The following is a 12737-nucleotide window of genomic DNA, read 5'->3' as shown; positions in this document are numbered from 1 at the left end:
TAGATTCAGTAACTGTGTGTACTGAAAATAGTGTGGAATACCTTAAAGGGATAGTTCACACAAAATACAATCCTTAAAAATTGTTTACTCACCTTTATTTGGTTCCATACACTTACTTTCTTCACTGGGGCACTAAAAAAATATTATTATTACTATTATTATTATTATTATTATTATTATTGAAGAATGTTGGTGTCCAAACAATATTGGACTTTCATCAGATGGACCCCCCCCCCCCCCCCAATTCATTCATTAGGGTGAATAAAGGTCAAATTGAGGCCCTTTATTTTTAAGAATTAAAAATTAAGAAGTGCGCTGCAAATCCTCACAACACAAGCAAATTAAGAAATGCGCTGCAAATAGCACTGACCACAACGGAAATGTTTCAAGGGGACCCAAAAAAGTGTGGACCCAGCTGGGATTTGCTTATTGTGCAGTGGCTACTGGAGTTGTTGGTGAACTGAAAGGTGAGTTAAAAAAATATGTGTAACTGTAATGAAGAGGAGATCAGCTAGTTCCTCACTTTCCACCCTGAAGCTGAGATCGTTCGCCAGTTTAAGTGAAAGTTAACGTGCCTAGCATTTTCGACTCGTACTTTTCACGTCACACGCTAATGTCACGTGTCTTTACGGGACCTTTATGGGTTGTGTGTGAACTCACGCACATATTCCGGGTAAACACTGGCAGTGTGAAATTGCAAAATCTAGCGACCCGGGAAAAATTGCTGGGACACATTACTCGTGTATTTTCCGGAATCGCAGTGTGAAAGGGGCTTTAATTTGCATGTGTTGTGAAGATTTGCAGCGCGTTTCTTAATTTGAATGTGTTTTGAGGATTTGCATTTGCATTAACATAATCTAACTAATCTAATATAAGTCTAATTATTAAAATGGTCAAAGGGATGGTTCTCCCATTATTTACTTTCCGTAAGCCATCCTAGGTGTATTTGACTTTCTTCTTTCAGATGAATGCAATCAGAGTTATATTATAAAATGTCTAGCTCTTCCAAGCTTTATAATGGCTGCAAATGGGGGCCGAGAATTTGATGCCCAAAAAGTGCATCCATCCATCATAAAAAGTACTCCACATGCCTCAAGGGGGTTAATAAAGGCCTTCTGAAGTGAAGCAATGCATTTGTGTAAGATTAGGGCTGTGACGGCCATTGGTTGTCTACTGCCACCGACAATAGTGCATGTGGTGTCACACACTCTATAACAAGCATAATACAAATTTTATTTAGACTATAAGCATATGGTAGCCTAATTCACAAATGACCTCAAATGCCTTACACAGCGTTTCCTTTAGATTGGCAGGTTTGAGTGCAGGAAAATACAGTTTATTCTGCATTCAGCAAATTCATTTTGTGTTTGGCGATGAGCCTTGTTGAGAAACCAAATACTACACCGATGATCTGGAGCCATATGCATTCATGTTACCCATCTGAACAAGTATCTTCAAGTTCCCATGATAGCAAACACCTTGCTGGTCAAGTTTGGTGAGGCTTTCTCCAAACTCCCCAAATACAAATGAGACAGCAATAAATGGAAGATGTTGACAAGAAATATGGCAATGATTCCTATTTCAAAGAGAGCACGTGCAGACGAGGAGTTAATGTGCCTGCATTCTTTGTGGCGGAACAGTGAACCGTGTCTACACCGGATGCGACACCACCGTGTCCCAACTGGTTGAATCTTCTTTCTGTGCCTCATAAACAGGACGAGGCAGTTTACTGTCAGGGATTTGTCATGTAATGTCGTTTGTCTTTCCAGTGAAGCATCACTGATTATAATGAGTTCTATAGTAGGCTATTTAGTCATGTCACGCTGCACTGCTTGCGTCCAATAGACACGGTGTATTTAACTTTCTAATTTAGGCTACTTTCTTGTTTAACTGTATTATTTCTTTGATATTTATTGTAGGTTTTTTTTTTTTTTTACTGTACTGTGTGTTCACTGACAGAAGTACTATTTTTTGATTTTCATAATTATAGGCCATATATATATAAATAAATAAATATATAATTTATATATATATATATATATATATATATATATATATATATATATATATATATATATATATATATAGTGAGCGTGATTTCAACAAATACAACAGGTTTCTGGATCTATAACATCCTTGTTGATTCTGGAACAACATTCCAATCAACCAATCAGAATTGAGATTTAACTTTTCAGGAAATATCTGTTTTAGGCTTACAACCAGGGTTAGGCGCTTCTAGACCCTTGTTAATCAGTTATCATTTCCCACTAATTTTAGGAATTTTAGTAATAAATTATGGGTATCTCTAGCTTTTTGCTAACTGTCATACACACGCTCACGAGAGAGTGGTGTTCCAGCAGATGAAGTAGGTGAAGCAAGCTCCAGTAAGAAGTGACAAACACAGAAGTGCAGAGGAGAGAGCAAAACAAAACACTGGTTACTAATAACTAATTACAAAACAAGGATTTGTATATTGGGTTTGGATATAAGCCAAGAGTTGACTTGGATTTCCTTTGCTGTAAACAAAACTTGGCTCTTGCAAGACTAGCATATTCTCACCAGAGCTTATGCTACGCCTACATTCTATGTTATCTCCTGGAGCGCCACTCTCTCGTGAACACACAAATACATTTGATGTAGACTCCCATTCATTCCCATTCATTGTTATTTTTTACATAATCGCACCATATTAACATGTTAAACCAAGATCGCTGTTGCTACTGTACCTTTTTATAAAAGCAATAAGCCACTTGAGACTTGCGTTACAGTGACCCAAGAGGAAATTTTAGGCCTTCAACTCTTAGCATTCACTCTGAGAGACACAACTCTGTGAACTGTACTCAGTAGCAATCCCCTTTCAAATCTCCTCAATATTCTGCTGCACAAAACAGGGAATGACTTCTCTCCCGCCTCGCCTTTCTCTTTGATTTGCTCTTATCGGTTCCGTGGAATCGTGAAAGTCAGCTGATGGAAACGAGGAGAGAGAGTAGGAGGGAGATAAAACACTTTTATTCGTCCTTAAATCCTCCGAGAAATGAGAGAGGGTGAGATGTCACAGTGGGACTGTAATGAAGAGCGAGCGCTAGAACATGCTCAATTGGATGAGTGTATCCCTTCTTTATTGAGTGTATCTCCTTGTGGGAAATGGAGTGAGCGAGGAGGGGAAAACCTTGGAGACTGGCATCAACTGACACACACACACATACACACACACGTTTGTTTTTGTGAAAAGTGGGGTTCATCCCATATGGGTGTAATGGTTTTTATACTGTACAAACTGTATATTCTATGGCCCTTCACCAAACCCTACACCTAACCCTGACCCTCACGGGAAACCTTTTTTTTCACAGTGCATTTTTACTTTCTCAAAAAAACGAATTCATGTATAAGCGTTTTGAAAAATGGGGACATGGATTATGTCCTCATAAGTCACCCTCTCCTTGTAATACCTGTGTCATACCCATGTCATTATACAGAGTTGTGTCCTGATATGTTACAAAAACAAGAGAACACACACACACACACATCTTCCGTCCCGAAGAGCATTTACCATTGGAGCTGTTACTTTTATGCCATGTTGGTGACAAATAAGAGAAAAAAAAAGAGATTTGAAGTTCCTGCATGTATTAAGGATCAGAAATGCGATTGAGCTGAGGGTAAAAGGCACCTTTATGTGGGATGTACAGTTACAAACACAGTGAAGTCCAGTCACTGAACTGTAGAATGTGGTTTCTTTGGCTTTCATTACACTGTCCCTGGAACTTCAAGGGTCTCTGTTGTGTGGAAGCAATTGTGTTTTCAGGTCACTGTGGGTTGAGGGCGGCTCACACAATATTCAGCAGAGTTTCTTTTATTCATGGGCTTTTTTCTTAGATTCACAGCTAGAACATAATGCTTTGTAGTGTTGAAGGTTTTAAATTGTGTATTTTCTTAGGGTGAATAAATGTCACATCAGCCCTGTCTTAAACTGCTTTAACACACGTAGAAGTTCAGTGCACATTGTGATACTGGCCATGAGTTTGCTGTGGTTTGAATTGTTAAAATATATATAAATATATATTTTGTTGTAGGGCAAAATCTACAAAGTAAGACATGCTCAGAGAGAAATTATTGACATGTCTTTTACTACTGCAGTCTGTCTGCACTAACACTGAAAAGTTTGGGATTTTTTAAAATACTTATATTCAGCAAGAACACACCAAGAAATGCTGTTCTTTTGAACATTCTGTTCATTAATGATTCCTGAAATAATGTATCACAAAAATATTAAGGTGGCACAACTGATTCCAACATTGATCATGATGATGGTTGTTTCTTGAGCACCAAATCAGAATATTAGAATGATTTCTGAAGGATTATATGACCTTAAACATTAGAGCAATGACTGCTACATTCTTGCCTAGTAAAAAGTTTGTCAGTGGTAATATATATGATGCAATGTATTGTCAAAAATTCCTATAACGTTCTGATTAGTTTTTTAAAATTACCTAGAGTTCAAAGTACACGAATGCTTTTTTTTAGCAGAAGACTTTTTTTTTATCCAAAATACATAGTTAAAAAGCCATTAAAGTTGACAAGGTCAAATCATATTGGGGTCAAATCATACAATCTGACAAGCAACAATCATAAAGTATAGAAAACGGACCTTATGTAATCCAGTTTAATGAAATTCAGAAATGGTTTGAGCATAAATATGTTTATTTATCATAATTTAATCAGTTGTCACATTTAAATATTTCACAGTGAGTCGCTGTATTATTTACTGTGCCCTAATTTATTTGAGCTGAACGTCACTATTCATAAATCATTCATAAATCCATAAATGAATCAGATTTTGCAGTATACAGCAGACTGTTCTTTGCCTAACTAGTGTGCAGTTAGGCATTAACATGAAAACGAAATAACCAGTTCCTTGTTCACAGTAGACAGGGTTTCTGCACAGGAGGAGCTGTCACACAGACTGTCAAAACAAAGCCACTCCGGGTGTGAAAATTGTCCCACATTCATTCAGTCTGTCCCCTGCCACATCGCTGCATGCACTTTGCAATCAGGAGGGAGCAGAGAAACCCCTCTCACCCTGCTATGTGTTTGGGGAGCACAAAGAAAGAAAATCTAGAGAAAGACTTGAAAAAAAAAGAGGCTAGACAATGGAATGTGGATGAAAAGGTGGTTTTGGGCTGTCACAGGTCTGGCTGATAGAAAGCCTCAGGCCTGCCTGTCCTTTCTCCCCAGATGCATAGCGACTGACAGCCTTCTTTAGTGACATAGGATGCTGTTCTCCGTCTACAATCCGGAACATACTGTATTGACACTCACTCCAGTCATCTGCCAGCGCGCCACAGGCTACATGTAGGATCAGTTTTTCTTCAATTTCCATCGCTGAATTTAGTTTCTTGTGGGTTTCTCTCTCTCATCCCGTTATCTTGCTCATTCTCTTTAATAATATGTATGTGCATTTAGATTAAATTACTGTTTGCAAATAAATGCTTAGCAGATTCTTAAGAGTTCTTGAGGCAGCTGGTTTAAATTAGCACTTAATTCAGATTGAGCTGAAAATGACCAAAAATCAACCAACAATGTTTTGAAAAGATTGATGGAGAGTTAGGGTTTTTTAGATTATTTGAAATTATACATTTATTAATAAAAATTGACTTTCTGTACAGTAGAATTTTTATTTTATTTTTTTGTTCTACATGACTAGAGAAAAAGAGCTGTGGTGATAAAAAAGTAGGAAAGCTTTGACACCCATAATGCACTGGGCTCAACTAGACTATCTGTGAGTGAGCATACAAAAACGCAGATCTGCAGTTTTCTTCACAGAAGTCCTGGACCTATCAAAAGTCCATGCATCGGATGACATGTTTTATGTCATGTAGCAGACTTCTGCTAAAATAAACATGGAAAAATAAAATTCATGGTTTACAGTATACTACCATTCTAAAAGTACAAAGCTGGTTGAAATTCTGTAAACTTAGGCTTTAAGACCTGTCTGAATCACAGCAGCATATCTCCCAGAGAGCACTGTGCAAACCCTGAAGTCACAAACTGCTTATTTGACATTTTAAAGCACAACTGCAGTCACAAATGGATTAACTACGTGACAGTTTATTATCTTAACCACAAGTGTGTGAAACATACTTACATTTTGTGAATGCATATGACCTTGAAACAAACCAAACAAATCAAAAATGTGTTTTGTTCAGTATTGTGTCTTTAAAGATTTGCACCAATTAAATCATGTCTTCACAATTTTCCTTCCAATGGAGCGCCTGGGAACATCAGACAACCAGTCTCTCTAGTCAATGCAGTCGATGCAGAGATGGGACTCCAGCCATGAGAGAGGGAACCTCAGCAAAGACGAGTAATTAGGTCTGTGGCAGAAGTCCAGCCACCCCATGCCTTAATGTGCGTGTGTGTGTTTGAGCCAACGACTCAAACAGATAAAGTGAGTATTAAAAGAAGTGTACAAAATGACAGAAAAGCTTTTTTTAAATTCTGGTCATATGGGTGATATTGATTCCTTGCTGTGTTCCGGTTCTTCTGGGCTCAGGGAATGGCAGAAATAATTATTACTTTGAGCATCAGACTGTGCAGTGTGAAAAAAAAAAAAAAATAGGTATAATTCACCCAAAAATAAAAAAATTTGATCTCTGTTTACTCAGCGTAATTTCAATTTAAACCTGTATGACTTTTTTTTTTTTTTTTTTACATTTTTAGAAACGTCAGAAACAATATGTTCCTTATAAATTGAAAGTAAGTTATTTTATATATTTTCTTTCGTATATGTTCCACAGAAGAAAGTAAGTCAAAGAAGTTTGGAATATCATGAGGGTGAGACTGAATGATGACAGATTTTCCATTTTTGGGCAAACTATCCCTTCAAGTCACTAAACACATTTCTAAACACAGCAAGATGTTGCAAAGCTTTATTATTATAGCTCCCGGGAAAGAAATCTAACAGCCTTCTACAGTGCAGTCAGAGATATTGGGATTGTATATAGTAAGACAAAAATCAACATAATTGTAGGACGAAAAAATCAATGTTTTCAAAATTAAATATTTAGAATATGACTAAATTAACTGTAAGATAAATATTTGACAGACCTGTTAGTTATACTGCTATGAGCTTCTCCACCCTTCCTCCAGACTCTAGGACCTTGGTTTCCAAATGAAATACAAAACTTGCTCTCATCTGAAATGAGGACTTTGGATCACAGGGCAACAGTCCAATTCTTCTTCTCTTTATTTGTCTGTGGTTCAGCAAATTCCTTGAAACATCTCTGTGTTGTGGGTCTTAATGCCTTGACCCCAGCCTCAGTCCACTTCTTGTGAAGTTCTTTCAAATTCTTGACTCGATTTTGCTTGACAATTCTCATAAGGTTGTGGTTCTCTCGGTTGGTTGTGCATCTTTTTCTTCCACACTTTTTCCTTCCACTAAATTTTCTGTTAACATGCTTGGATACAGCACTCTGTGAACAGCTAGCTTCTTTGGCAATTAATGTGAAGGGTGTCAATGATTGTCTTCTGGACAATTGTCAGATCAGCAGTCTTCCCCATGATTGTGCAGCCTAGTGAACCAAACTGAGAGAGAGAAACATTTGCAGGTGTCTTGAGTTGATTAGCTGATTGGCATGTAACCATATTCTAATTTGTTGAGATGAATTGGTGGGTTTTTGTTAAATGTGAGCCAAAATCATCAAAAATAAAAGCTACTTAAACTACTTAAACTTAAACTACTTCAGTCTGTGTGCACTGAATTTATTAAATACATGAGTTTCACAATCTGAGTTGAATTTCTGAAATAAATGAACTTTTCAACATTCTAATTTATTGAGATGCACCTGTATGCACACACACGCACACACACACACACACACACACACACACACATATATATATAAAATACACAAACACATGCACAATGAGTAAATGTAGGCCTAATGAACAATGTTCACTGCTCTTGTCTCTTGAAACGAGCCAGACTCAAAATCACTTTCAGATAAGGTGTATAAACGCACAGGTGGTTTTACAAAAGAATCCATCAGAACCTTCCTTTTCCAGCTATGGAGCTTAATGCAGGATCATTAATCAAAATAATGAGAAGAGTATGACTATAAAGAGAGGCAGGTTTTTTACATTTTCTGAAGAGTGGTGCACACTTATACAAAGTTAAATTGGCTCTGTGGTTGCTAAGGTATTCTGGGGCAGTTTCTAGGATGTTGTTATGGTGTTGATGCTAATTCTGGCCAAAGGTCTGGTGATGTTTTTACTCCAAAAATTTTGTGGCAATTGAAATACAGCCACGATGACAACTGGGAAGAAATCTAAAGCACAAACAACTTACGCAACACTTTTTTATATTTTCATCTATTCAACTTTGTATTTCAGATTAATCTCAAACAATCACTCATGCACAATATGCTGGTATGTGGCCTGATTCTAAAACAATATCCAGATCCATAAATGCAATTTCCTGGTGATGGAGAGATTCCAGGCATATGCGCAAGCTGGAGAACTTTGCTCCAGGCCAGTTGAGTATGTTGGAGGTGGGAGGCAAGGTTGGTATACATAAGTATTTGCTATTTTGTTTTATGACTCCCAAAGGAGGGATATCAAAGAGAGGAAAAGAACAGAGGAAAACAGGGCAAATAAAAGAAGGATGCAGAGATAATTTATGGACTCTACTGGGGCACATTACGGAAATGAATAAACTTAATTCTTGTTATGAAAACAAAAACCTACTATAAAGAGACAGACAAATCAAAATAAATAAAGGAAAGCTTTTAAAGATGTTAAATGAAAGAGAGAAGGGGTAATGATACCAGGTGATGTAAAAGGCATCTTTAAACCATTCTTCAATTTTAAACGTGCCGTCTGTGAGACCAAATTAGACAATAAGGCTATCTACGCCAAACAAACCATAATATTTAAATTATATTTTTCATGATAAATGGGAATATATCCTGCTTTCTCACCCTCCTTCCCACTTTTTTCTTCCATTTCTTTCCCCCTTCATCTGCTTTCTCCTCTCAGGGACAGACTGTTTTTATGCATGAACTTGCCTGGGAACATCACCATACAGTACAAAGGTCATACTCTACAATGCTGTCTCATTTTTTTCATATTCAAGACTAGATGAAATCAGACAAAGAAATGTACATACACGATGGGGTCCAAATTCTGAGGTTGATTTTATAGATTTTTGATAATGATGATTTGAGGTTTCTGCGACAGTTGAATAAGAACTGAATAAGACAATATTTCAAAAATTTTGTGAAATCAATTAGTATGGCTGACATTAAAGTAAAATGACATACCAAATGCCAAAATCTAATTTAAATTAATTAGCATTATAAAATAATTCTATATTATATACATTTTGCATATATGTATACAACTTGTAACTTTAAAAAATAAAAAAATGTTAAATATAAATGTAATTATTTTTTTTACAAAGTTATAAATAAAAATTGCATAAAAGCGTGTGTATAGATAGGTAGAAAATTTGATATATTTTTATATGTAATTTAAATAAATAAAAAGATGTTAATTCACACAGAGTAGCAGTAATCACCCATTTTGTGATAGCCTTTCATGTCATGCTCTGTGACTTTCATCCTCTGCATTAAACAGTACTATTTTCCTTCTCACATTCACAGCATCCAATTAAAGACCCTCTATTACGCACACACACAGTCAAATTCAAAGAGGAACAAGAGTCCCAACTGCTCAAGGTCAGATTATTTCTCCATGTGAAACCATCAATCACACACACATATTCTGAAATTTAAATATTCCCTCCTAGATTTTACAATGTGTCTTTGTTCCCAAACCCATGTTCGCATAACGACAGATGTAGCCAGCAAATACCCTCATCTACTTTTAGTGGAAGTCACATCACTGTTTCGATAGGCTGATGTTGGCATAGCAACAGTCGAACTGAAGATATTCCGCTTCAATTGTTTCATTACCCAGCCTTCCCTTGGCAGACTCTTTGCAGGCATGACAGTGACAACAATGAACCAGCAAAAGAAGTTTGAATTTGAGGTGATGGAAAAAAGTAATTTTAATCGTGTTTTACTCCATTTCATTAATAAGAGATAGTTTGGCATGGTGTATAAGCTGTGTTGTCTTTCATCTTTTAAATTGGTTTTGAGAAATATTATTATCTCATTTTAAGATGATTAAAATGGGGAACAAGCACATGTTAGGTTTTCACAATGTAAGAACTATGGTGATGTTAAAAAAATGTATCTACTTTACTGACAAAAAACCTTTCCTCTGTAAACTGGATCAAATTGAATCTCATCTGTTTAGAAATGGGCCCTTGTCTGGAGATGAGTTGTCACAGTAACACTTCTCTAAGTGCTGTTGGCTCTTTTAAAGTGTGACAGACTTGCGGTTTTAAGCAATAAATGGATTTTAAATGGTTTTAAATTCTGAGTGCTAATTAAAGAACTGCCTGCACATCCACTCAAAACAAGCTTTTAAGAGTCCAGACTCTTTCACTCAGCATATGCATATGTGTGTGTGCAAGAAAACTTATTTCTGTATCAATGTGTCTATATATTTTTTTCTTCTTTCTTGTGTTAAAGTAATATGAAAGGAAAAAATCTAAAGCAGTTTTTACAATAACTGCCATTAAAACAAAGTGTATTTAAATAATTTAAAGAGAGTATATTTCAGACCACTTCCGTAAAGTATATTTATGACAATTATATTGCATTCAGTTAGTGTTGGCGGTATGGTTATGTTCTGGGCAACACTCCACACGCCTGTCCATGCAGTCATGCTTGGACAGAGCTGGGAGAGCAGCAAGACAAACCCCCCTCGGGTACAGAACAGAACCATTATATGCATACATAATTACAATTCACAATTACATTAGTTGTAAACAAAATGTGATAGAGACTGCTTCCAATGAAGAGACTTCAAAGAAAGAACAAAGTTAGATAGGATTACAGGTTACGTTTTTGGAGTTGGGTTTGGAGGAGGGAGTTAATTGCAAGCAGTGATGCGATAGAAGAGACACTGAAGAATGGGAGTTTAAATAGGCCACATGTGATGTGTCAAGACTGGATTGGTACACGTCAGGAACAGCTGACTGTTGGCTGATTCAAGCGTGACTAACGTGGCCTGACTGAACTAACGCGATGCTCAATAAATGCATGTGCATATTTGTACATACATATAAGTACTGCTGGCTATATATTGATGTAGATTTTTGACTTCTACGGTAATAATGTCTGTAATAAATGTGATATTATGTACTTGAATCAACTTCTAAGGTTTTTTATTTTAGCTAATGTTGATAAATGCGATTAATTTTCTTTAGTATTTGGCATATCATGTTATTCATTAAAGTTAATTTTTAATCAGACAGCCCTTAAATAGATTTATTTAAAAAATTAAAGTCTGTCCTTAATTCTAGATTGGTTAATAGATTAGTTTTCTAGTGCATACAAACCCCCTAATTTCACAGTCTGGGGTCGTATGATAGTGTGGAAAAACTGATCATTTCACTTTAGATTTCAATCCAGACCTCCCTGCACTGCCAACCCCCCCCCCCCCCCAATCCTTTTGTTCCTTTCCCAGCCTCACTCTCTGGAAATGTCTCAGAAGGAAATGAGGTGAAAAGTTGGCTTTAATGGAATAAATGTCTGCAGTAAGCTCATACCAGTTCTGCGTCAGGTTCTCACGGGAAGTCACAGCGCATTAACCCGGTCCCGTATTCACTTTGACTAAAGGTTGTGGAAAAAATCTGCAGTGCTCCTCATGGATCATCGCCGCTGGTTTCAGCACTCTCCTGAACCATGTTGTCGGCAAATGAGTTAAAGTTGCTATTTCTTCTAGCTTTTCACTGTTTCTTTTGCCTCACAGGTTCCTGTCGTGTGGATAGGTTGAAAGACTAAATGGACTCAAAGGCGAGCACGTCTTCTCAAGAACTCAGATGTGGGTTTTTGTGGCCAGTGCTTTGATGTGTCTCTTTGTGTGTACCTTTGCCCTCCTTTGATTCTTCCCTCTCTGCTTTCCTGGATATAAACGCCCCCACACAAGCTGATGTGTCACATTAGTTTCAAACAAAAACAAGTGAAAACCTTTTGGAGATGGCTGGTGGCTCATCTTCTAGGACCTGGAAGAAAGATCCTGAAAGTCTTCACATCCTTACCTTCAACTGATTTATCGTACTTTTCATGCTTCATGTAAATACTCCATTATTTTTTTTATGTACTGTAGTTTTGCTTCTGTAGCTTTTCCTGGGTTTTTTAGGGTACTGCTCACCATCGTCAAAGGTGAATTCCCTTGTTCGAGAGCAGCAAGGTTTAAGGGCTGGTTTGGCAGCTTGGCTCCAGCACAAGCCCCACTGGAAAAGCAGTGGGCCTATGTTTCAAGATACTTTGTTCTCATGTCTGCATGTCTCTCTTGATCGCTCATAGGCATTGCTAGGCCATCTTTCATCTCAGACCCTCTAAAAGTCTATTTACTCTGCTGTCAGCACTTTTAAAATATATGATTATGTGATCTTCATGTTTACTGAGAACCACCACTGCAGTAAGCTATCTGATGTTATTTCACTCTGAATCCTCTCCTTATCAGATGTTTGAAATGTCCCTGTAGTTGTTGGTGGACATGTTCGAAGGTGATTTTAAGGTGGCAGTGCATAAAGCTGACACAGATGCCCCTTGCTTGAATGCTTATTGCATAGAAATTTTACTTTGAAACAGCCACAAATTTAA

The sequence above is a fragment of the Carassius gibelio genome, chromosome B8 (assembly GCF_023724105.1).
Source record: "Carassius gibelio isolate Cgi1373 ecotype wild population from Czech Republic chromosome B8, carGib1.2-hapl.c, whole genome shotgun sequence".
NCBI lineage: Eukaryota > Metazoa > Chordata > Actinopteri > Cypriniformes > Cyprinidae > Carassius > Carassius gibelio.
This window is presented reverse-complemented; position numbering follows the sequence as displayed.